Consider the following 27,111-nt stretch of genomic DNA (forward strand, 5'->3'; position numbering starts at 1 on the left):
GGCTCCTGGCCCGGCCTGGCCCCCTGCCCGGCACTGCGCACCCGGCCCGGCTCCCGGCCCGGCACCATGCCCGCGACCCTGGCCCGGCCCCGCACAGCCGACCCCGGCCGAGCCCTCCCTCCCTCCCGATTTTCCCGGACATGCCCGGCTTTTGGGGATTTCCCCCCGGACGGGGATTTGAGCCCCCAAAAGCCGGACATGTCCGGGAAAATCCGGACGTATGGTAACCCTAAGAACTAGGCCTCCACTGACCACTTTTAAAAACTCCCATTCTTAGTGACCTGCCTAAGTTGGCATAGAAACTCACTGTCCAAATTAGAATAAACGCACTCCCACTCTCATGTTCAACCTGCCAGATGACCCTGCCACTTTCCAGGCGACTGTGGAGTCCAAGACATGCCTGGAGTCTATCTGTGTTGCCTTGGGTTTCACCCAGACCAATAAGGGGTTGTGTCACTGCCTGCCCAAAAGCATATCAGGGCTGTGTATTAAACTGAAGGGTAAAATCCCCAGCCAAGCTAGCAGGCTGGTGTGTGTTCTCTCGCTCTTTGGAGGCAGCGAACTTGGTAACTTCTGTGAGGGTCCAGTGAGAGGAACTGGACACTGCAGGGGAGATGGTTTGGGGGGAGACTTTGGACTGGAGAGGCTGTTGGTGTCACTTTTCAAGGTGTAACCAGGCTGGTGGGAGCCAGGGTGAGGCTCTTGCGCTGTGAGCAGACTGCTGGTGGCAGGGCTCTGAGCAGGGTGAGAAAGAGAGCAAGTGAGAAAAATCAGGACGGGGGTGGGCGGTAATAGGTGCCTAGATAAGACAAAGCTCTGAATATCAGGATTGTCCCTATAAAATTAGGACATCTGGTCACCCTAGCTCTGAGCCAAAGCTGCACAGCCAGAAGCACCCAGGGCTACAGGGCAGGCATAGGGTTGCCAACTTTCTAATCGTACAAAACTGAACACACTAGCCCCACCCCTTCCCCCACGAGGCCCTGCCCTGCCCCCCTCCCTTCCCCAAGGCCCTTCTCCCACTCACTACATTCCACCTCCCTTGGTGGCTCACTCTCCCCCGCCCTTGCGCGCGTTCACTGGGTTGGGGCAGGGGGTTGGGGTGAAGGAGAGGGTACGGGCTCTGGGCTGGGGGTGCAGGCTCTGGGTGGGGCTGGGGATGAGGGGTTTGGGGTACAGCAGGGGCTCCGGGTTTGGGGGGGCTCAGGGCTGGGGCAGGGGGTTGGGGCTTGGGGTTGGAGCATGGACTTACCTCGGGTGGCTCCCGGTCAGAGGTGCGGCGGGGCTAAGGCAGGCTCCCTGCCTGTGCTGGCTCCGCGCTGCGCCCCAGAAGCCAGGAGGTCCGGCTCCTAGGCGCGGGAGCCAGAAGGCTCCACCCACTGCTCTCACCCCCAGGCACCGTCCCCGCAGCTCCCATTGGCCGCGGTTCCCAGCCAATGGTAGTGTGGTGTTGGTGCCTGGGGCGGGGACAACATGAGGAGCCCGTGCCCCCCCATCCCCCGCCTAGGAGCCAGACCTGCTGGCCACTTCCAGGGAGCAGCACGGTGCCAGGACAGGTAGGGACTAGCCTGCCTTAGCCCTGCAGCACTGCCAACTGGACTTTTAATGGCCTGGTCGACAGTGCTGACCGGAGCTGCTAGGGTCCCTTTTCGACCAGGCGTTTCCCCCAAAAACCAGACACCTGGCAACCCTGAGCAGGCAGCGACACAGCCCCTTACTGGTTGGGGTGAATCCCCTGTAGTGTCACAAGATCTGCTTATGAGGTAGGATATGTACCAGTGCCCAGACAGGATTGGTACGTTTCCAAGAATGTAGCACACAAGTGTTTCATGAGGAATACTGTCTCTTTAAACAGATCCATATATCAGTACAACATCTCAGAACAAGACATTACATTCATTCGTATCTCATGAGAAAGCAGATGTGCCTGAAAGAGCCTGAGTGCATATCCATTTTAGCTAGTCTTTAAACTATCTAGTAGTTTCTTCCTTACATTATAATCTTTCCTCTCCACCTCCTGCATTTGATTGATAATATACACTGTATTCACCACCTCAATAAATATTCCACACTGACTAAACACTAATGAATTGAGAGTTGAAGAACATGAACTTAAATTGCAAAACCCATCACAGGAGCTCAAACTTTTAAACCTGACAGAAAATGCTTATGATTGGGCAGGATGGGGGGAAAAATCTTCAAATTTCACCCCCACTGTGATAAGTTAATTAAACTAGGAATCAACCTTTCAAGATCTTCTTTCAACATATAGGGCCTGATTGTTGCAGTCAGTTGCACACACACAACCCTCATTGAAGTTACTCACACATAACTGATAGGATAACCAATCTATATGTACCAGACGGCCATCTCAGGGCCCCTTCTTGTGGCCCACCATGGTCCTACTGGTGCACTACCCTCAGCGCTCTGTGGGCCATTGTAAGATCTCACTCACCATCCAGACTACATTAAACTAAGATTAGTAAATCAAACTTTCTTCATCTGTCAAGTCCAACCCTGTTCCTCTTAACTCAGGAATCCTATTGCCCTCCTTCTGCCTGCATTTATAATCCAGACCAACTATGGTCCTCACTCAGTTTCTCCACACTGGCCTCTTTCAATTCTGCACCAAAAAAAAAAAAAAATAAAGAAAGAAATTCTGAAAACAATATTTTAAAATTCTGCAAATAACACTACATAATCACACCAGTTTCAATTATTTTGGTAATTTATTTCAAAACATCTGTCAGCAAGTATGTCTGTAACAATACACCAGGGATCGGCAACCTTTGGCACGTGGCCCATCAGGGAAATCCACTGGCAGGCCAGGACGGTTTATTTACCTGCAGTGTCCACAGTTTTGGCCGATCGCAGCTCCCACTGGCCATGGTTCATCGTTCCAGGCCAATGGGGGCTGCAGGAAACGACGGCCAGCACATCCCTTGTCCCATGCCGCTTCCCGCAGCACACACACAAAAATGCCCCCAGGAGTAGAGAGTTAAATAAACCCCTATGACAACCCAGTTCCTATTTCTCTGCTCCCTTTCACCACCCCTAGAGCCCAGCCTGGGGGCCAGACACCCACAACCCCTAACCCCCAGAGACCAGTTGTGCCCCCCCAGCTAATACATCCAAACCCCCTCCTCCCTAAAGCCCACTCACGCCCCCCCCCCAAACCCAGCTACCCATAACTCCTCCCGCCAGAGCCCAGCCGTGGGCCCCCTAGAGCCCAAAACACCCATCCCCTCTCCCCCTCAGAGCCCAGCCTTGCCCAGACAACCATCCCTCTCTCCCCCAGAGGGAGAATCAGCCTGATGCTTTGTCCTACGCTTGCATGGAGTTTACAAGGATAGTTATACTGATGTAAGACATATCTATACCAATATAACTGTGTCCACATGGGGGGTTGTATGATTTAACTGCTTCAGTGAAAAATCACACCTTGAAATAGTTAAATCAGTACAAAAACTGTATGTACAACCAGTCTTATTGTCTACCAAATCAGAGCATTCTTGAGCATTCTTGCAGATAACAAGACATTAGTGAGACCACCCTTAAAGAGCCCAGGTTTTCTCCATCCTAACAAATCCCTTCATTTTAATTTCTGTATTAACTTGATTTAAACCCAACCTTTGGATCAAGGGATTGGAGACAAACGAGAGAAAAATGCAAGTTTGCTTTCCATGTAGAGTGCCCCTGCCCTAGCCCTCTCACTGTAATTATAACGCCAAAGCATCCATCATTTCAGAAATTTTATGACCCTGACGTGAAACAATAATATTTTTTTTAAAGAAAGCATAATGGAATGCCTGACAAAGGGCAGTGAATTATTTTCGGTGTCTTACTCTTATTATTTTTAGGATAAATTTGTCTGAAACTCAGAATTTCACTTCAGACTGGTGTCTTAACCTTGCTACCCTCTGTATTATTAATGCGCGTAAATTTCTTTTCAGTGCTCTGCTTTGTTTCTGTCTCAAGTGTCTGTTAATCCTCTCACAACTTCCCTTTCTGCTCAGCTTTGGAGTTCTTGTCTTATTGCTTAATGTTCCAAGGTCTGTTATTATAACCCTCCATCTTCTGCTTGAGGGGGAAAAATAATTTTGTTTGTTTTATAACGAGAAAAAAAAATCACTTTTAAAAAAATGATTTCAGAAATGCTCAGTAATCCTTAAACTGAGGAGGACTCCAGGAAATTAACAGACATGCCAAGAATAAAATGAAAAACAGAGTTGGAGACAAAAGGAAAATGGGGCTAAGGATGAAGCAGCAATGTTTTGTCATCTGATGCTATTACGGCAAATTGAACCACGTTAAGAATAAATACAAGAAATGGACCAGATGATGTTCCCATCCCTTCAAAGCTTTGGGGATTGAGTTTGGGAATCCACATCTGAATCTGAAATTTTACATATGTTTCCCATCTTCATAATGGGTCAAACCAAAGCCCTCCACGACTCTGAGTGTTCTAAATGTGGACGCTAATTTTGTGACTGGGAGCCATCTCTACATAATACACTGTTGGAGCCAGATCTCTGGCAGCTTCATCTCCTCTAGTGTTCTAAAGCTGCCTTAGCTGCCCCTTTAGGGTACATCTACACTGCAATAAAAGACCCGGGCATAGCCTCAGCTGGCCCTGGTCGGCTGACTTGGGCTCACAGGGCTCAGGTTGCAGGGCTAAAAATTGCTTTGTAATCATTTAGGCTCAGGCTGGATTCCAGGCTCTGGGACCCTCCCCGCCTTGCAGGGTCCCACAGCTCAGGATCCTGTGCGAGCCCGAATGTCTACCCAGCAATGTCTACAGCCCCGCAACTTGAGCCTTGCAAGCCCAAGTCAGCTGACCAGGGCCAGAGGTGGGTGTTCAACCCTTAGAGAGTCCCCTCCGCACTGGAGAATCATTGGGTGATATAGAACCGCTGAAGACGTTCCTTTCTCACTCACTGGCACAGAGGTGGTGGCTACATTGTCCTTATGCTCTGGCAATCCCCAGATGCCAAAATAAAGAGCATCTGGGCTGCAGGCATATGTCAGAGCAGCCCTTAGGCTTCTCTAAATACGTGGGCCAAATTCACCCCTGATTGAATGCTGCAAGTTTAATGGCCACTTGCATTAGGGATGAAGATTTAGCCCATTCTCTTTATCCAACTCTTTCTTTTAGCAATAGCTCAAAGAACTGTAGCCAATGCCCCAGGAAATCAACAAACAACCCATTCTCAGCAACAGGACCGGGAGCAGGGAGGGTGAAATTTTGTACTATGAATGTCATTGACAAGAGTTGTTCACTCCTTTTAAATTCAGATTTTTTCTGGATTAAAATCCTTGGCAGTTTGAGTTTGTGCTGTGCATTCTCTGACACACTATCCATTCTATGAAAGGACTGACTGGTCAAAGCCACACATAATAAATATGTCTTGCTTTATACGTTCACATTTAACAAGGTCATTTTGAAATAATCCATCAGACAAATCATACAGATACTTAGAGAGATGGAAGGAAAGGAAGCAAATCATGCAATGTTCCTTGACCACCCAAATGTGATAGTTGCCACAATGATAAAGGTGAAATGGCTATGATGATGAGAAGTCTAGGCAGAAAGACCCTCAAGGAAACATAGGGGATGCTGATACATATTGGAAACCAGTGGGTGTAAAATATTACTCATTCCCTAAAGAAAAACGTCAGTGTAATATAAAAGATATTCTAACTCCTGCATCTAGTTACAAAGAAGTGTAAATCACTACAGATTTTTTAAGCATATCTAAAATTTAATAAAGGAAATAATTAACAATTAAGCAGGAAATTCTGGTGCATCCTTCCTATCTGGAATATTGCATTGATTTCAAGGGCACCACATTGCCAGAAAAACATTGGTCCATTGCAAGCAATTCAGATAAAAGAAACAAAAATTGCCAGAGTGCTATTGGAGGAAAGATAGAACGAGGAAAGATAGAACGAGCTAACTATATATGTCCCAGTAAAAAGGTGACTAAGGCCCTAAATCAGCAATACATTTAAACACATACTTAACTTTATCTTGGTGAATAGGGATGGGCTTCAGTAGGTGCTTAAATGCGTTAGCACGGGGAGATATAACCATCTACAAAATTTTAAAGGGTTTATATGTTGCACCAGGGATTGTGCAGACATTGTTTTGGAGGCTGCACAGTGATATAACTGGGAAATATGGGATGAAAACAAGAATGAAAAACTGCACAAAAAAACAAGAACAAATTCCTGAGAATGAGAAGTATTGAGCAATGGAATGGTGGCCAAAAGGAAGTGATTGGAGCCCCATCAATTGAGACCTTTTAACCCGTTCTAAATTAAACACATAGGCCATGTCTACACTACGCAGCTTCTGATGACACGGTCGTGTCGACAAAGCTGTGTCGCTAAAAGACGGGCCGCGTAGCCCCTGTTTGTCGGCTTTTTTGCTGACAAAATACTTCCACCCAACAACGAGCCACGATTGCGTTGTCGGCAGAAGAGCGCTCCCGCTGACAATGCGCTGTTCACACTGGCACTTACCCCGGCAAAACTTTTGTCTTTCAGGGTTGTTGTTTTTTTAACACCTCTGAATGACAACAGTTTTGTCATTCAATTGCCAGTGTAGACATAGCCTAAGAAATATCCTCCTCCAAAAAAGAATCAGACACTGGCTGGGAAATGTACTCAATAACCTAATGATAAGTCTTTTTCACCTCTCCCCTCTTTTATTCTATAAACTGTTGTGACAGTCTGATGCTATTGTTATGCTGAAGATTGGGTGGCTCCCAGCGAATATATCTTTAAACTACAGGCAGTCACAAACTTCACTGCAGAATGGTGGGTGTGATATCTGCTTTTCATTCAGGCTAAATGAGGGAGCAATCAAATGCCCATTTGTTTGGTAAGAGCTAGGGCTCTACCAAATTCACAGCCATGAAAAACCCATCACGAACTGTGAAATCTGGTCTTTTGTGTGCTTTTACCCTGTACTGAAAATATTTCATGGGGGGAGACCAGCGTTTCTCAAATTCGGGGTTCTGACACAAAAGAGAGTTGCAGGGGGGTCACAAGGTTATTTTAGGGATCATGGTATTGCTACTCTTACTTACTTGCAATCTCATCCGTTCGGTCATTACCCAACGTGCGTGACAATAGGTGAGAATGGGGACATAGATCAACCTGTAAACCGAGAGCTTCATCTGAGAACTCAGCTCCCGCTTCACCACCTCAGATCCCACTTACCGTCACTCGTGAACAAGACCCATATATACTTGAACTCTTCCACTAAGGGCAGCTGCTCCCCCCTCTCCTGGAGAGAACAGTCCAATTTGAAAATTCATGTTTATTATATATGGGACAGATTCTCAGCCCTTCTTCAGTCCATTGAGTCATGGACGAGACTTGTATTGCAAAAGGGAGAACCCCTAGGGATGCAAAGCCAGTGTAGCGGATCTCAGCCACATGACTGGAATGTCCTTGTGCTCCAGTGATCCTCAGTGTCAGAATGGCCATTTAGGGCTCATAGACAGCCAGGCACAATTCAGAGAAGCCCTGGGGCTTCTCCAAATAGTACCATGGGCTGAAACTGAATTAAAGACCTGGGTATTTATTTATTTAATCACTCAACTATCTAAGGTATCATCGCTAATCACTAGAGATTGCTATAAAGCAACTGATTTTTTGCAAACTTCCCCCGCCCCCCATTGTTTCCAGTATACAGGGAACAGATGTTTAGCAATATGAGATTTTTAGAAGAGGATTGTAGCGGGTTGCCTGAGCCAAAGTAAAAAGGACTGATGTAGTGTGAAATTAGAGCTGTAAGTGATTAACAAAATGGAAAGGTTCTGCCTATAACTCTTAAATGACCTTGCTAGACTGTATATTTGACTGTGATATGCAAATGCGTAGGAAAGCATATCAGATAGAATTTGTAGGGTTAGTACGGAAAATCTGTTTTTCACAGAACATATAACGTATTCGAGCATTACTAATGTTCCTGTTTACCATTCACTCATCTAGACCCCCTTCCTCCCCGCCTTCAGTTTCCTGCAAGAAAATCCTTTAAAGGCACATACTTCTCTCTCTGGTTACGGTGAGAGGTTTCATAGTCAAGGCTTGTCATCATTTCCAACAGAAAACACTGATTTTGGAGTGGGAGGGCTTTTGAATCTCTACCTCCAATGTCTGTTCATGGTTCAACTGTGGTAGACAGCATAAGGTTTAGATTAAAACAAATAAGAGGAAAATATGTTGTGCCTGATTCTTCTCTCACATATACCATGATAAGACCCTTATTTACCAAGATACTTTCAGTATGTAGCATATGATTAGTCCCATTTTCTTCAATTATCCTGGTTTAAAACAGGTGCAAGTGAAAACAGGATTATGCCCAAGATATTTAAGCTGCTTTTTAAGATTTATGTGTGTATATGTTTTTAAGGCAGTGCAGTGAGGCGGTGTGGCTCCCCGCCGCCCCGGAGAGGGTCGAGCCCCGGTTAACCCTTGTACAGGCAGTATATTTTGGAATAAAATGTGGAGGTGACTAGATACAAACTAATTATTTGTGAAATTAAAATATGCTGGAATCTATGTACAGAGCCATAGTATGATTCCACTGAAGTCACTGGCAAAAGTTTCATTGACTTGAAAGGGCACAGGATTTGGTCTGTACTGAATTCAGATTGTGAAACTCCAATTATTTTCAAGTATGATGAATATCCCATATTGTTACAGTGCCTTGCAATGTACAAATTCCAATCCCTGTTACACTGATTTTAATGTTATAGAGAGATTGTTTTGTGAAAAATGTGATGTCAGTAAAATACCACTCACACTCTCACTTTTAGCATCATGAGACCTTGTTATCTGAGTACCTTTGGGAGGTAAATATGTGGGTGGATACCTAGGTATATAGATCCAAGATGCTAAGGTTTGCATTGGGATCTACATCATATGAGAACTGATTTTGGGGGGATATTTTACAGCATATTTGCCATTACAAATTTTTACTGTGCAGAAACTAATATTTTCACTCGAGTTAGGCAAATACTGCAAAGAGGTTTCCACAAACATTCATTCAGAGTTTTAAATGAATTCACTTCATTTTATATTCGGTGTCCATGGACATTTGTGCAACTGAGCTTCATTAGTGCAACTGCTTGTGGAAAGTGCGTTTTAAACTCACTCAATTAATTTCAAATAAGCTTCCTGTGAGTATTCACACCAGAAAAGTGTTAAAAGTTACTATCATTCAATCAGGAACAGAGAAAGTATCATGTGATTTATGTAACCAATCACAAATTGACACTAAAATTATGAATTAATTTTGAATAAGAAAGAATAAGAGAAAATTGTAATCAGTTTTGCTGACATCATTACAAACTTACTTAGCTTCAGCATTCAGGATGCATGCAACACAAAATGTTGATCACCACTCAAATGTCTCCATGTTAAAAGGAGTCATCATAGTGTTTACAGTGAATGAAAATTAAGAATAAGAAAATACGACAAAATCTTAATAGGTCGAATGACAGAATATTGAGTCTAAAGGAGCTTGAGGCCCTATAACATGTCACAGAACACGAGTTGTCCATTCACTTTCTCATCTTATGTGCAGAATGTAATCAGCTGTGAATGTACTTCAGTCTCCTGACACTAAAATGTGGGAAAAAGATCTGAAACTGGGAGTACTAGGTGGGGGGGGGGGGAAGCGAAGGAAGCTTAAAAAGTGTAGTGAGATTAATTTTCTTACCATTGACTATCTTCTCACAGTTTCAGAGGTTAAAATATTCCATTAATAAAAGGAAGATGAAAGAAAGCAGGTTTGGGTGGGAAATTAGTAAATTTGGGTCTGTAACAGGAATCAATGAAGAGTAAAACAGGGAAGCATTCTGCAATTCTGTTCTTGAAAAGATATAGCATAACAGTTCTGGAATTAACAGCTGCAATGCTTGGTTCTGCGACTGAACTTTCCTACTTGGTCATATGTAGGATTTTGGTTTGAATCCAACTCCAAAACAAAAGCAGTGAGGAAGCTCAAAATCAAGACTGCAATTCCATCCTTAATTCACTGGCTGTGCCATATATTGTACACAGGATTATCATCAATACAAGATCTCAATATGATGGGTCAAAAAGTGCAGCAAATGGTTGCACCAGGAAAGGAATTTGGACAACAGAGTTTTTAGAGCAATCACAGTATATCCCACATCCAAACTAAAAAGCAGGGCTTTCTTCATCCAAGTCCAAACAGGAAAGAAAAGTCACACAGTTACAATGTCCAAACACAGAGTACTGAGGTTCTGGTAGCTTCAGATTTATACAGTCCATGACAGATCTTCCAGCATCACAAAAGAAAACATGAGAGTATGCCTGTTTGACAACCAGTTCTAACCTCTCAACATGCTGTCCCCAGCTGCTGTTTATATCCCCCAATCCATGTTTGTAGAACAAGCATACAAGGACCGTATTCATCACTGGTCTAACTCTGTTGATGCTAATAGTATTAGGCTGAGAATAAATTTGGTTCACAGTATCTTGGCTTTTTATATAATTTTGCAAATCGTTCAGGTTTCACTAACAGACAGGTGGCACATTATCATGATTATTCCTCTATGAATAGTCCTAAAATGTTGTCCAGCAATCTTTAAAGCAGAACAGTAAATGATTGGCTGGATTCTGATCTCCCATTGGTTTTATACCAATGTAATTCCATCGATGTGACATAGAGAACTGAGAGCCGAAAATCAGGACCCCAATATTTTCATACTGAAACCTACTGGAATAAGCCAGGTAACAACCTGACCTGCAGTTTCTTGGGATCCCAAGCTGTAGTTGCTGAAAGGTGAAATGTTCTATAGACTGTAAAAAGAGAGTGGGGGTGGGGAACAAGAGATTTCGACACAGACTTTTGAGGAAAGGAAAGCACAAATGTCTATTCATTATTCGTGATTTGTTTTCAGCTTCTCAACTCCAGCCTAAAGAAGTTACTGAAGAATGTACCTCAGCATTCACTACCTGGGATGTTATAGAGACAATTTTTCACTATTAAACTAGTGATAGATTTAAGTCTGCAAAAATTATAGGGTGAAATCGCAGCCTATTGAAATCAATGAAAGTGTTACTATTGACTTCAATGGAGCCAGTGTTTCACCCATATTGTTTTTTTAGTTAACAATCAACTGTAAACAGTCTATATTTTCCCTCTCTTTGCATGTAGGTGGAGAAAAGTTTGAGTCACTAGAGCTCATCGATTAAGAAAAGAAAAAGGAATAATTATTTGATGAGAAAATGTCGAAAATTCCCAATGAATATTATTCAACTATATATGGAACTAGTTGAATAACGGGCAAAAATGTATTCACAAATTTATCTTCTCTGAGCGCTAGCTCTGATATTATTAGGAACCTCGAAGATGGTGCTTTTACAAGCAGTCCTACACGTTAAGTGAATGTATAGGCAATTAGACCTTGGAGAAATGATTTATTAGTTGTGGTGTAGTTCTTTATAGAAGCAGAGCATATCATTGTACAGTTTGTTTCTTGCTGGAGTAGCTTTCTGCTTAAATCATTCTTCAGTGCATAACTGTTGTTTATAGGATATACCCATGCAAGGAAAACAAATACATTACATGGTGTCAAAACTTTACACCAGACAGTTGTGGAAACAATTCTAGAGATGCAAAGAAAATACAAAGTGTGTTTGTGACAGAGTGGGATATGTTTGTAGCAAATTATGAACTCCATTTTGTATTATGTGCTGAACATAAGTCTAAACTTGCCTGAGGGCAGCTTACTGTATTGCATTCCAGACAGTTTTCTGTCCAGGAAAGTGCTTAACACCTCATTGAAGACATCAAGACTGCAGCTGAGGGCCATTGACGTTGATTATCTCTAAACTGCTGGTCCACACCCAAGGAACTATAGCTTTTCTACAAAGGGCACGTACAGCTGTATCTATGGCCTTGGCTACACTCAGGACTTCCCAGCGCTGCCGCGGCAGCGCTGTGAAGCGCAAGTGTAGTGGCGCCGCCAGCGCTGCGAGAGCTCTCTCGCAGCGCTGTAAGTACTCCACCTCTCCGAGGGGAATAGCTTGCAGTGCTGCGAGCGAGCATGCAGCGCTGCAGGCTCTGATTACACTCGCGCTTTACAGCGCTGTACTCGCTGCGCTGGGGGGGGGCGTTTTCACACCCCTGAGCGCAGCAAGTCGCAGCGCTGTACAGCGCCAGTGTAGCCAAGACACTGCAGTGATGGGAGGGGTTCTCTCCTCACTGTAGTAAATCCACCTTCCAAAGAGGCAGTAGCTAGGTCTTCCGACAACCTACCACTGTCCACATAGGGATTTAGGTTGGTTTAATTATATCATTCGGTAGTGTGGATTTTTCACACCCTGGAGTGAGGTAGCTGGGACAATCTCATTTTCTAGCATAGACCAGCGCTATGAATGGAAGAGGGCTGGAGCATCCCAGTCGCATTGAGACAGAGACTGTACTTAAAAGGGGGATGTGGTGCTGTGTGAAGGGGCCAACCATCACCACTTCTAAGAAGGACTTCCTCGAGAGAGGTAAGAAGGGACTCTGCCCAGCCTGAAATTCTGGCACACCTTGGTTTCGCAGAAGAGGGGAGATCACACCAGAGAGGGTGCATCTCAGGCCATGTCTACATTATGGATGTTATAGGGGGATAGCTACAGTACTGTACCTATGCCACTGTAATCTTGTACTGTACATGCAGCCTATAGTGACGGAAAGGGTTTTTCCATTGCTGTAGGAACTCCTCCTTCCCTAGCAGTGGTAGATAGGTTGATGGAAGCATTCTTCCATCGACTTAGCTGTGTCTACACCAGGGGTCAGGTTGGCATAGCTATGGTGCTCAGGAGTACGTATTTTTCATGACCCGTCAGCACTTTTGCTATGTTGACCTAAGTTTTAAGTGTAGACCAGCCCTGACAACTTTTGGTTGATTTCAAAGAACTGTAATCTTAAGTGCTTTAAGAGTAAAGTTTGTGTGGTTAAGAAATTATTTTGCTAAGTTTGTATCCTTTCTTTTTCTGCCATGCTGTTCCCAAGGACTAGAGCCCATAGTGCTCACAGCCTATGTAGTGCTCTGGGGGAGCATGCCTGTGTGGCTGTCTATGGTGGCTGGGCGGTGGCACCCAACCCAGAGAAGGTGTTGGACCAAAGTTCTGAGCTGAGGAGTGTATCCTATAGAGCCAGAAGCAATGACTAGACTATATTCGGAGCCATTTGACTTGGAAGCACATGGGACGAAGCAACTAGGTGAAATCACAACAGACTGGTGACAGTCCAGCGCAGTACTGGCCCAGACCACCACCACCACGACCAATAACAAAATTAGAGAGAAAGAAGTAAAGACAGCTAGCAATGTAGAAGGTATAAAAAGGCAAGATAATTCCTTTGGATATCATAATATTGTGTCCAAAAGAGCCACTCGAAGGCCTGATTCTCCCCTGTACAATCATTGATATCTGTACACAGTCAGTGCAAGACAAATTTAAAATGCCACCCAAATCAGAACGATCGTGTTTTTATAGCAATTTTGCATCTCTGTAAATGACTGCAGAGGTGCAAGGCAGTGTAGAAGCAGGCCCAGTGGATTTACACTAGTGAAAAAAGGTATTGGAGTGAGGCCTCTTGTCTATTATGCATCATTCACAGCCCCTGTCCTCCATACCATTTTCACAAGTGTATCAGCACCACTGTAAGTCTGTAAGGCTGTAAGTCCCAGCTGTCACTGAGGCCAGGTCTACACTACCGCGGTAGTTCGACGGCTGGCAATCGAACTTCCGGGTTTGATTTATCGCGTCTGGTCTGGACGCGATAAATCGATCCCGGAAGTGCTCGCCGTCGACTGCGGTACTCCAGCTCAGCGAGAGGAGTGCTCGCCGTCTGAACCGCGGTAAGTTCAAACTAAGGTATGTCGACTTCAGCTACGCTATTCACGTAGCTGAAGTTGCGTACCTTAGATCGAATTGGGGTGTTAGTGTAGACCAGGCCTGAGTGTCTTAGAATACACGGCAACTTACACTTTTCTTTCACCAGTGTATGATTTTTTGACATTTTGGAATTGTCGCTCTGATGTGTAAGCGTGTGGGTGAATGTTTACTATGTGTAAGTCGTGAGGCAATAACCTACCAGGCTAACTGGTAGAGTGCAAATGGCAGCAGTGCTGCCAGGGATGAAAAAAAACAAACTATTTACAAGACATTTGCCAGCAGTTACACATACAGTTTTCTGTGATAGAACAGTTTTCCCTATCCTTAAAACAGGAAAAATAAAATCTGTATATTATATACTACCTTGTGGTAATGTGGAAAATGTATAGACTATTTAATGGCGATCACTTTAGAAGAAAAAGAAACATCAGTGAGTATAAGAAAATTGGGGATAACATATTTAAGAGACGTGGGCCTATTGTGGGAATAATAAATATGAATGTATTAGGGGTGGTGAAGGGAAAGTAACTATGTGGATATAGAATAATATAAATAAGAGATGGAGCATCCCAGTCGCATTGAGACAGAGACTGTACTTAAAAGGGGGATGTGGTGCTGTGTGAAGGGGCCAACCATCACCCCTAAGAGGTCATGGAGTCTAACCCCCTGTCAGTTCAGGAGTCTTTACTGAAGTAAGATTATTAATAAAGACCAAACTGAAAAAGATATACAATTAGAGTGCCAACAAAGGTCCATGTTTTTTTTTTATATCTTGTCATAATTTCCATGACTTTGGGCATTTTTACCTCAACTTACTCTTTAATTTACTCTGACAAACCTGCAGCCCCACTTAGCATTCTAGCGTGGAAGACATGTGAAGATGTAAGTAAGAGTGACAGGGACATGCCAAACCTCAAAGAAATGACAGAACACTTCGTGTAGCATCCAGACAATCTCTGCTAAGGCATTTCCTAAAGGCTATACTGTCTCCAGTTCCTCCACCCATGATCATTATTAACTAGCGTGTCTGGAACGTCCAGATGAAAGATGGTGAAATCACACACTATTGGAGCAAAAAGGACAGCATGCCAGCATGTTATTTGCGGTGTTGTAAATAGATGGCCAGCCTTGACCACTGAATGTATGTGATGCTGTAGCTTCCTTCCTGCAGGGGATATTACACAAAATAATGCGACATGGCACATGAACACACAGTATCCATAGTGACCAGTCATTTCTTTTTTAATGGACCAAAAAGGTTTTCCAGCATCATCTGTGTAGCACCTGCTGGGAATGATTAGTACCATGCAAATATACAAACAGCTAACATTGTATTCATCCCAAAGCTACAGTGGTTAAGGTGCCAGCTATGCAGCCATCCTGAGGGGGGAGTTCACTTCTCAGAATATGCAGAAGCCTTCATGGTTGTTATTCTTTCATGGTTGTCACATATTTCAGGCTGGGCTCCATGCCAGAGTATGCCTCAGAGCCAAAATACCTGAAGGCAGGTAATCTGCATTGACTGGGATAAACTGCATTGCCTTCAATAAACCAAGTCTGTTATTTTTATATTGTTTCTGGCCAGGACAACCCGCAGGTACCTTCAGAGTAGCTCCTAAATAATTTACCTTGGCGCAGAACTGCCCCATTTTTGCCTCCAAGTGGAGCTACATGAAGGAACTGAGGATGAATGAAGGGCCACAGATCCAGTTGTCATAGAATCATAGAATTGTAGGACTGGCAGGGACCTGGAGGGGTCATCTAGTTCAGTCCCCTGTACTCAAGGCAGGACTAAGTATTAGCTAGACCATCCCTGACAGGTGTTTGTCTAACCTGCTCTTAAAAGTCTCCAGTGATGGAGATTCCACAACCTCCCTAGGCAATTTATTCCAGTGATTAACTACCCTGATAAGAAGTTTTTTCTAATGTCCGACCTCAACCACCCTTGCTACAATTTAAGCCCATTGCTTCTTGTCCTATCCTCAGAGGCTAAGGAGAATATTTTTTTCTCCCTCCTCCTTGTAACCACCTTTTATGTACTTGAAAACTGTTATCGTGTCCCCTCTCAGTCTTCTCCTTTCCAGACTAAAGAAACCCAGTTTTTTCAATCTTCCATCATAGGTCATGTTTTCGAGACCTTTAATCATTTTTGTTGCTCTTCTCAGGACCCTCTCTAATTTCTCCACATCTTTCCTGAAATGTGGTGCCCAGAACTGGACACCATAATCCAGATAATCAGAGCAGAGTAGAGCGGAAGAATTACTTCTCATGTCTTACTTATAACACTCCTGCTATTACATCCCAGAATGATGTTTGATTTTTTTTACAACAGCATCACACTATTGACTCAGATTTAGCTTGGGATCCACTATGACCTCAGGATCCCTTTCTGCCATACTCCTTCCTAGGCAATCATTTCCCATTTTGTATGTGTGCAACTCATTGTTCCTTCCTAAATGGAGTACTTTGCATTTGTCCTTATTGAATTTCATCCTATTTTCTTCAGACCATCTCTCCAGTTTGTTCAGATCATTTTGAATTTTAAACCTTTGCTCCAAAACACTTGCAACCCTTTCCAGCTTGGTAACATCTGCAAACTTTATAAGTGTATTATCTATGCTATTATCTAAATCATTGATGAAGATATTGAACAGAACTGGACCCAGAACTGATCCCTGATGGACCCTACTTGATATGCCCTTCCAGTTTGACTGTGAACCACTGATAACTACGCTCTGAGAATGGTTTTCCAACCAGTTATGCACCCACCTTATAGTAGCTCCATCTAGGTTGTATTTCCCTAGTTTGTTTATGAGAAGGTCATGCAAGACAGTATCAAAAGCCTTACTAAAGTCAAGATATACCACATCTACCGCTTCCCCCTATCCATAAGGCTTGCTACCCTGTCAAATAAAGCTGTTAGGTTGGTTTGACACAATTTGTTTTTGACAGTTCCATGCTGACAGTTACGTCTCACCTTATTATCTTCCGGGTGTCTGCAAATTGATTGCTTAATTATTTACTCCATTATTTTTCCAGGTACTGAAGTTAAACTGACTGGTCCATAATTCCCTGGGTTGTCCTTATTTCCCTTTTTAGGGATGGGCACTATATTTGCCCTTTTTTCCAGTCCTCTGGAATCTCTCCCATCTTCCATTACTTTTCAAAGATAATCACTAATGGCTCAGATACCTCCTCAATCAGCTCCTTGCGTATTCTAGTCCTAACGTTCTGCTCACGTGGCACTGAAAGCTTGTTGTTGCTATTTCAAAGCCACCGTGTGAAACCTGCAGGCGTGGAGGATGCACTGCAGCCCGCACTCTGCCACGCAATTTAGGAGTGGTTTTCTCTTCTCCAGCATTTATTGTTTCATGTCCATTGCATATATTATAATGAGTGGCTTGCTTATTAGCGGCTAAGCTCCACCAATAATGCCACAGCTGTCAGCCACACTATAGACACCAGGGTGCTGTGGCTGCTGTACTTCAGGGTGCAGCCACATTATAGGCACTGTGTAGTGTGCATGATGTACTGTAGGGTTGTGAGTTCAATCCTTGAGGGGGTCATTTAGGGATCTGGGGCAAAAATCTGTCTGGGGATTGGTCCTGCTCTGAGCAGGGGGTTGGACTAGATGACCTCCTGAGGTCCCTTCCAACCCTGATATTCTATGATTCTATGTAATGTGCAGCAATAATGCAGAGTTCATTGATAATGCACGCCTGTTTGATCAACGGGCAGGGGAGTGTGTGGCTGTGTTTATGTGTATATGCACACGGTGGAACAGGGAAGGGCTTCTCTTTAACAAAATTATTTTAAACCCAACTGCAATGTATTTCTCCAAGTTATATCACTTGGTTCAATTGAAACTATGTTTCCCCTATGATATTTCCTTCCTATCTGCTAGGATTGCTAAAATTCTGCACTAGCTTCTGTTTTGCTTTGCTACCAATGCTGAAAATAACTTGCAGTGAGTCACACAGCTGGCTCTTTGACATCTGATCAGCTTTCACAAGGCTGCCCACCCAAAATCCACAGCTGCTAAGATAGATGCCCATGAGACACTAGCAAATCCCCAGAAAAGGTTCTCCCACAGATGTTAAATTTGGTCCCAAAGCAGAGCTCACTTCCTTTTAAACAAATCCAGCCTGAGCAAAGGAACGATAAAGATACCATATTTTCTTACAGGGTGATTCATACAATATATGGATGTGTTTGGCTTGCCAAGTTCAAAGTGCAGACTGTGGTTATAACAAAACATACTAAGCAAGGATTAGTGTCTGAGGTTGTGTTTGTGAAAGTATTTACTCCGGGAGACCAAATTCTAGTATTTGGATTTTGTGGACTACAAAGTGAAATGTGCTGGGTTTTAAAATAATGTGGTATATAGATGGGATCAAACCTTCGAATACTGACATCTAAAATGCACGTACTCCATATGTGAATACACGAGCATATATAATTGCACATGCAAAACATGCAACCTGAATACCTGCATTTGACTTGTTTGTTTGTGAGCATGCAAAAGGATGTTTTGCACATGCACATTCTTTACAAACACATTTTCTGGGTATAACAAATGTCTTGGCTCCCAGAAATCCCTTTTCTCTATTCCTCCAACACATATGTGGTTTCGGTACTTTACTTTTTCTTCTTGGTGCTATGTGATGTCACTACAATTTATTTCACCCAACCCTCTTATGCAAGGGCCTCTACTTGAAAAGGCCAGATCAGGGCACTGAGTCATTGTAGCATAGGGTTACCATTTGTCCGGATTCCCCCGGACATGTCCGGCTTTTTAAGCTAAAAATAGTGTCCGGGGGGAATTTGTAAATGTCCGGACTTCCCCCTGATGCAGAGCGCGCGCGGCTAACAGTGCTGCCAGCCGGCCGGTGTCACATGGGGCTCCGACACTCAGCCAGAGAGAGCACGTCCTCCTCCTCCTCCCTCCCTCCCTGCATCGCAGATCGGCTCCGGCAGTCTGGAGCTCCTCCCCCACTGCTGCCCAGCGGCTCAGGCAGTTCCTGAGCAAGTTCACCAGGAAGGCCAACAACAAGGGGGCCAGGGGGTCGGAGAAGGGGCAGGGAGGTTTTGGAGGGGGCAGTCAAGGGGGGGGGGGGCGGGGGGTTGGGGGGGGGGCTTTTGCGGGGGTGGAGAAGGTTTTGGGCAGTCAGGGTACAGGTAGGGGGTAGGGTCCTGGGGGGCAGTTAGGGTGGGGGGTCTTAGGAGGGGGAAGTTAGGGGACAAGGAACAGGGAGGCTTAGGTAGGGGTTGGGGTTCTGGAGGGCAGTTAGGAGCAGGGGTCCCGGGAGGGGGCAGTCAGGGGACAAGGAGCGGGGGGGTGTTTGGGAGTTCTGGAGGGGGCTGTCAGGTGGCAGGGGTGGGGAGAGGGATCGGAGCAGTCAGGGGACAGGGAGCAGAGGGGTTTAGATGGGTCGGGAGTTCTGGGGGGGGCTGTCAGGGGGTGGGGAGTGATTGGATGGGGCGTGGGAGTCCCAGGGGTCTGTCTGGGGGTGGGGGTGTGGATAAGGGTTGGGGCAGTCAGGGTACAGGTAGGGGGTAGAGTCCTAGGGGGCCAGTTAGGATGGGGGGAGGGTCTCAGGAGGGGGCAGTCAGGGGACAAGAGGCAGGGAGGCTTAGGTAGGGGGTGGAGTCCTGGGGGGCAGTTAGGGGCAGGAGGGGGCAGTCAGGGGAGAAGGAGCGGGGGAGGGTTGGGGGTTCTGAGGGGGGGAGGTGGGAGGGGCAGGGGCGGGGCTAGGGCAGGATGGGGCGGGGCTAGGGCAGGACAGGGGCAGGGCTCCTCCTGTCCTCTTTTTTGCTTGCTGGATTATGGTAACCCTATTGTAGCATGAACCCTAGGGCATAAGGGGGAAGACAGAAAAAGGAAAGAAAGGAAAATGCCTCCCAGCTCACACTCTACTGTGCCTATTTGGGAAGCAGAAGTGCCCCTCTGTACACCACAGCATGAATACCACACCTAGGGAGGTTGAGCTGATCTCATTCACCCTGTGGCGCTGGTAAACCACATAGAGGACAACATCTAACAACAAACAAACAGGGAGACCCCTAACCTGTCCAATCTCAGAAGTAACAGGTGTGGAGAGAGAAAGAAAATCCAAACCCATCACTAAAACAAGATCCAGTGACCAGGAACCTTCAGGCAGCAGCTCGATCGGGAAATAATAGCACCCCAGGCCACAGCAAAGTGGTCAGTAACCTGGATCTCCGACTCATGCTGATCAATGCAATGCTGATGGCTTTAAACAATAATAGGATCTTAGATAAGGCATCTGACAAGGCCTGCATGAGACTTATTTGGGATCCTGCTGCCTCAACTCACACCTGCAGCCACAAGTCCAGAGTGGATAGTTTGGGAGATGGCCCAACCACAGGGTATAAAACTGACTTCAGATGGATAAAAGCCTCCAGAACAAGACACTAGATGGAGCCCAGATCTTAACACCTTTAGAGGAAAATGTCAAACATCAGGGATTAATTGTCCTCTCGCTTTACTAGTATAAATTAGCAGTAACTGAGTTGGGGTCAATGAAGTTACTGGTGTAAAACTGGAGTGAGAGGATCAGGTCCATCTTTGTTTGCAAAAACCTTGCAGCAATAAAAGTTCAAACGGAATGACTTACCAGTACATCCTGGGAGGAGAATAATAAACACACTTAAACTGTGTAATATCTGAGAGGAGTAGAGAACACAGTTCTTCAAACTTTAATTTGATTGTAAAACTGGGCACACATTAGGCAGTCTAAATACCATAATGTCTGAGAGCCCACATACAAGTCCAGATAGTATGGTGATGGGCACACATTAGGAAGGTAGGCAGATATCTGAAAATCTGGTTCTAATCAGAAAGAACCTAATCTGGCTCTTGTTTACCCAATAGCAAACCTATTGACTTACCTAAGGGCAGAATTTGGTCTCTAACCTATATTGTATTAATTAATATTCCAGTCTCCTCGATTTCAAGTATTTGGATAGTTTCGATAAAAGTTGACTTATCTCTGTATTTATCTAAATGCTAATGGATTACTGAAGATGAAAAGCCAGATCTTCCACTCGTTTAAATTTACACTAGTGGAATCTAATCCATAGAGTCTATGCAGATGAAAATGGCCATGTTAATCTTCAACAAATGTGCTAAATAAACACGTGGTAGCTATTTAATATGCAATAATTTTCTTTTCACTGTCTCTTAAAATCAAATTGAATGCTCATTAGGGAACCTAAACCAAGACGTGTTAATAGGAGTGCCACATTTTTAGGCGATAATGCCACCATTAGCACGTGTCACTGTTGTAAATCTATTTGTTAAGCTATATTATGGTTCTGAAAGCACTTTAAGGCATGATAGCAATAAGCTATCTTGTTAATCACATCCTTGCCGGGGGGAACAAACTAACCTTTGTTATTTGAATTTCCTTTTTATTTTCTGTAAATTAATGAGTTAACATAATCTGTGCAGATCGGCTGACCTTTCCATAAGCAAGGGAAGAAATATTTGACTCCAACATATTTTATTCTGTGTTCAAAACCAAATAATAATAGTTAAAATAAAACAAACAAGCAACCCAACACCTTGCTTCATTTTCCTTGCCTTGCAGACCTCTTCTAGATAGTAGATGTTCAGGCCAGAATTCAGCAACATGTTTAAATAAATGATGAAGCCCATCCGTGTTTAGCAAAAACGTAAGCATGTGCTTAACTCCAGGCATGTAAAAGACATGTGTGAAATTAAGCAAGTGCTGAAGTGAGTTTCTGAATAAGGATGGACTGCTGAATCTGGATCCAGATAGTCTCTTATACATCACTCATCACCATGCTAACTACAGTTCTTTATTTGATATTCTGCATTTGTTTTATATTCAGCACTTCAGATTTCACCTGAAAATTCTGCATTATCTCAACACATTGATGCATGTGCACATGAAACTATGAATGGATGATGTCAGGGAGTCCATACCACAGAGAAGAGAGCAGAAGTGCTATGCACATGCCACACATGAAATCATTGTAGAGATCTACACTGCAGAGGAAATTCCATTCCTCAGAATGGAGAGAGCAGAACATACAGCACTCTCCATGTGGATCGGGGTGAAAATTCTGTGCTGTGCCTCTCAGAGTATGTCTACAATCTGTGCTGGATGTGTCAATTCCAGCTCAAGATGACATACCTATGCTTGATCTGATTGAGCTAGCATGCTAAAAACAGAGTGTAGCTGTGGTGGGCTTGTCACCCTGGGTATGTACCTAGCATCTTGGATTTGTATGTGCTGGGGGGCGGGTCTATATATTTTTAGTGCATGAGCTAGATCAGAGTTAGCACAGGTAAGTCTCATCAAGCTGGAATTTACACTTTCAGCTCGTAGTGTAGAAGTACCCTAAGAGATGCAGCAAAGAACTCGCAACCTGGGGGAAGATGGGGCTAATGCAGCTTTAAGTAATCTTTGTGCTCTCCTGATCCTGGGCTGTTTGGGGGTCCAGACCAACCCACAACATTACTAAGGCATCCCTGAGAGGATGTTTAATGGCAGGCTCCCTGGGCTGCTCTATGGGCAGCAATACTGCCCAGAATCTCCAGAGCCCTGCATGCATGTGGTCCCCTGCATGCCTGCAATGCCAGGGCTTATTAGGGGTTCCTTGGAAGGCAGTCTGTAGCTATCTGTCTCACTTTCATCACCAGAGATTCTTCCTCAGCCAGATCTGGGGGGTTTTAGAGCCCCTTTATAACAAGTAATGGAACCAAGAGGGATGAGGATCTCACCCCCGATAGAAGAATTTTGCCTTTAAAAGGTATTTATCCCTGTTCTAAAAGTATTTACTGTAGGACTCACTTATTATTTTTTCCTGTTGAAAAGAAAAGAAGAAGAAAAACAGAGCCTGAGACACAGCCAGGCTGCTATTCAAAGATCAATCCACCCGAACAGAATGAGCAGCAGAGGAACAACTTTTAATTCACATCTTCTCGTTTTTCAGTTCCTGCTACAACACTTGGTACTCTGTGACTGGGCAGTCCGTTGGAGGAAAGCTGTCCCATACACACCCTATCCCCGGCATGAGGTGAAAGAGGTGGCGTGTTGTAGGCATGGGCAGGAGGAGGCCAGGGGAGGAAGAGTGCTAGAGCAACGCTTATTTTTGCTTGATCTTCCACTGGCTTAAGGTGTCAGGTGAACAGAATGAAGGAAGGCTAGCCTAATGGTCAGAACAGGTGTCATGCTTAGTGGTTAGAGCAGGCATTGGGAACTAAGGACTAGGGGCAGAGACAGAGTTGGTAGTCAGAAGCTGGAATCAGGGGTCTAACCAGTGGGAAAGAAATGGATAACAGAGCCAAGGATCAAGCTGGAGGTCAGGAGCTGGAACAAGCAGGGTAGCAGGCAGTGAGGGTTTCTAGGCAAAAGCAAGGCTGGGTGCAAGGCAGAAGCAATAGGAACAAGGTAACACAGGAGAAGTCACAGTGGTGGGCATGAGCACTGAGCAGCCAGTGAGCTGCTGCTGGCTTAAGAGCAGCAGCTGTACTGACCCCTCCAGCCAATCAGATGATGTGGCCCATCAGGCAGGCCAGCTGTACTGATGTGGCTGCATGAACACTAGTTCTGCTGCAGGCCTTGATTCCTGACATAACCTCCCTGAGAACCAAGCTTCCTTATCCTGGGAACCAGCTCTCTGTGGTCTCCCCTCTCCATGCTGTGCGAGGATGGAGTGGTGAATCAAGGCCCTATGGAGCTATAGAAGTAATAATAGCTCTATGTGGCCTAATACTTCCTTTTCCTTCTTTCTCTACCAAAAGAAGCAAAACACAACCCAGATATTTCCTTTGCCACCCAGGCCTCCAATTTTATTCTCATACCTCACTTCATTGACAGGTTCGTAGGAAGAAGTGCCGTGTGTGAGTGGCATGTTTATTTATGTACTTCATCTGGGAATACTATGTGACAAGTGGCAAGGATGTATTTTTTTCCCCACCGAACCAGTCTCTGTTTAGTGTGTCAATTCTTTATTATGAGGTGGCTCAGCATGCGGTATTTACTGCTTTTTTATTCTATTTGAACATCTCCTAATCTTACAGCGCATTAACTATAATTTGTGAATTAATTCTCTCGCTTCACTTTGAATCCCTTTTATACTTCTTTACAAAATTATTCATGTGTCTCAACCAACAATGGCTCTAGGCCTTTTTCAGATTCTCTAAGCTTGGGAAGTTGAGAGTAGCATCAGTTTAAATCACCGTATTGATTAAAAGAAACGTGCGGCTGTTTTTAACTTAGGCTATTACATGCTATTGGACAGACCAAGTGATTAAAACCATAACTAGCAATGTGGGTCACATTGCAGGTTTTTGTTTTGTCTTTGCTTCTTAAGATGTGATACAGCTGAATTTTTGAACTGGGGAAAACGATTGAGAATGTGTGACAACCTAGACACGTATGTCTACACAGATCAAAGTTCAATAGTTCTTTGTTTCCTTTGTGCCAAATCTTGACACTGCTAATGTCAGTGGCCCAAAGTTCACAGCCACTCTACATTAAAAGGAAAGAGGTAGAGCCCCTTTGACATAACTAACCGGCATGCAGCATGGAGTAGGCTCTGTCTCCGATAAAAAGTGGGCTATGTGGCCTACAGAGATGTTTGTCTCCAAAAGAGAACTGCCAACCAAAGAGAAAGGGCAGGCACAACAAAGTCAAAGATCACCCCCCTCCACCCACCCACCCACCCACACACACCCTGTACCAACAGCCCCCCATCCAATAGACTGCCACATTGTGTTTTCTTGCTGCACCTGCCTGTGTGTTTCCTGGTTAGAGCAGTTGTAGGCATACAGTGACTTCTGAGATCTTGAACGGGTGATAGATCTGAATCTACACAAGGCTGTTTGATGGGATGGGGAGCTCATCTGGATGGCTTCCCTGCCCTCCCTTGTCAGAAATTCGCCTGCCTCCCAGGGAGAATCAAACAGCTAATGCAAAGCATCCCCTTTTCTACTGATTTAAACAGCCGGTATAACATTTCTAGTAAGGTTCTGCATCTCTGAACAGCATAGGCTCCCCTTGAAGGAATGTTTGCTCATGTGGCTCACTCCCAAAATTGTGCTATACATCCACCGTCATAGAGTCAATCTGACATGCAATACATTGCCATACACTGTGCTGTTTTTTGGTAGCCAGGCCTCAATCACGCAGACCTATGGTGCGGAGTTAGTGATGGGCCTAACACATGTTAAAGTTACCGACCCCAGGAGAGGAATTTTTCCCTCACCAAGACTATTGCCTTTTGCAAGATCACAGAATCAGAGAAATCAGAACCTGAAAAGGCCTATTTGTTTGAGCTAGTCAATCATCCCCTAGGGGCCACTGCAGGATTGTTAACACACTACAGTGTTATTGAGTGCTTTGTCCCGTCCAGTTTTAAATAACTCGTGTGATCGGGTTTCCAACACTTCCCCTTGGGAGACTGGTCCATGGCCCATAACATTGTTTCTTCAATTTGTTTGGGATGAAGAATAAAAGCAAGTGCTGTGTAATGGAAGGGAATGGCTTTGACTCTCATCCTCAGCAAGGTCTATGAGCTCCTTGATGAAAAGCTATGTGGGACACAAATGTTACTTAGCTACCTCTAAGAAGATACTTTAAGATGTTCAGCAAATAATTTGGCATTAACTCTACCAAGCAGCCTTATGTCATTTATTGGTATTTACATGATTTATGCCAAGAATTTGTCATTCTTGGGTCCGCTCCAGCTGCTTTGAACAGCTTCAGTAGCGTTCAGGGTGAATCAGTGGGTGTGTGGAGCCCCCTCCAGGGCACTGTCAGAAAGTTGCGTTCAAGAGAAAAGTGGTGTAGCTGGAGCAGCCTTAACCTTGCAATCCCCAGCTGCCAGAATGGCTCCAGGAGCCCATAGGCAGCTAGGTGTGAAGTTACAGCAGCTTTCAGGCTGCTCTACCTTACACAAGCCTTAATACTGGGGGGAGGGGAGAGGAGAGGTGGAGAGGGGAGGGATGGAAAGGTGTCATAAAGCTACCTTTGTGCCCCTCTCTATGGTCCTGCATCAAGCACAGCAGGACTGGAAAATCAAGACATAAGTTTAAATATATTGGGCTTTCACTTTTGTAACTCAGTACAAGCATTACATAAGTACAGTCAACGAGTTACAATTACATAAATTTCAGTGAAAAAACCCCAGGACTAATCACTAGAGCAAGGCAGATATTGCAAATATTCTTTCAAACTTCTAAACAAATTCACTTCAGCATTATTTGCACATCTATTTTTACTGTTACTTATTATAGACTTTGCAAGTAGCAACATCTACTCTTAGGGTTGCCCAACATTTTCCTTTATAAGACCCCTGCTTAGTTGCTTAAAGGTTTGCCAAACCTAAACTGTTCAGGCTGAAATTTTCCATGCTGAGTGTCTGCTTCAGGCTGAATGTTTTGGGGAGGTTTCAGCTAAAATAATTCAGCTGTTTTCAAGAACGAGGTTTGGGGAAAATATGTTGTTTAGCCTATGGTAAAAAAGTCTTACAACAGTTTCACTGAGAAGCCCTGTTGTCCCCATACTTTAGAGCAAGTACTTGAAATTTTGCAGGGTGGGGGTTTTACCCTGGTGCCATGGATGTACAGGGCTGCCCAGGGGATTCAGGGGGCCTGGGACAATTTTGGGGGCCCCTTCCATAAAAAAAAGTTGCAATACTATAGAATACTATATTCTCGTGGGGGTCCCTGTGGGGCCCTGGGCCTGGGGCAAATTGCCCCACTTGCCCCCCATCTGGGCGGCCCTGTATCCCTGTGAAAATTCATCTAAATTTGGCTAAATTATAAGCCTCTGGGGAAGAAAAAACAGAGTTCACACACACTCAGTAAAGGGTTGTTAGAGTTTGGCAGAACATTCTCAGAAGATTCTGTCTGCACCGGGCATTCTCCGTCCCCGCACAGCTCCTAGTATTGTACTGACCAGATGCACACTTTCCCTATTTTTTGTCTCCCTGGGGAAAAACACACGGGCTGATGTGTCCCATTGTTTATGGAAGATATTATGGACAGCACTAGCTACATCTTCCAGTGTTTCTCTTTTCATAGCTAGAGAGTAGGAGTAGTCTGTTGACTAGGGGCACCAGCCTAGGACTTGAGAAATGTGAGTTCAATTCCCTGATCTGCTACAGACAGCCTGT

Source organism: Terrapene carolina, unplaced genomic scaffold (genome assembly GCF_002925995.2).
Source record: "Terrapene carolina triunguis isolate 2854851 unplaced genomic scaffold, T_m_triunguis-2.0 Scaffold97, whole genome shotgun sequence".
NCBI lineage: Eukaryota > Metazoa > Chordata > Testudines > Emydidae > Terrapene > Terrapene triunguis.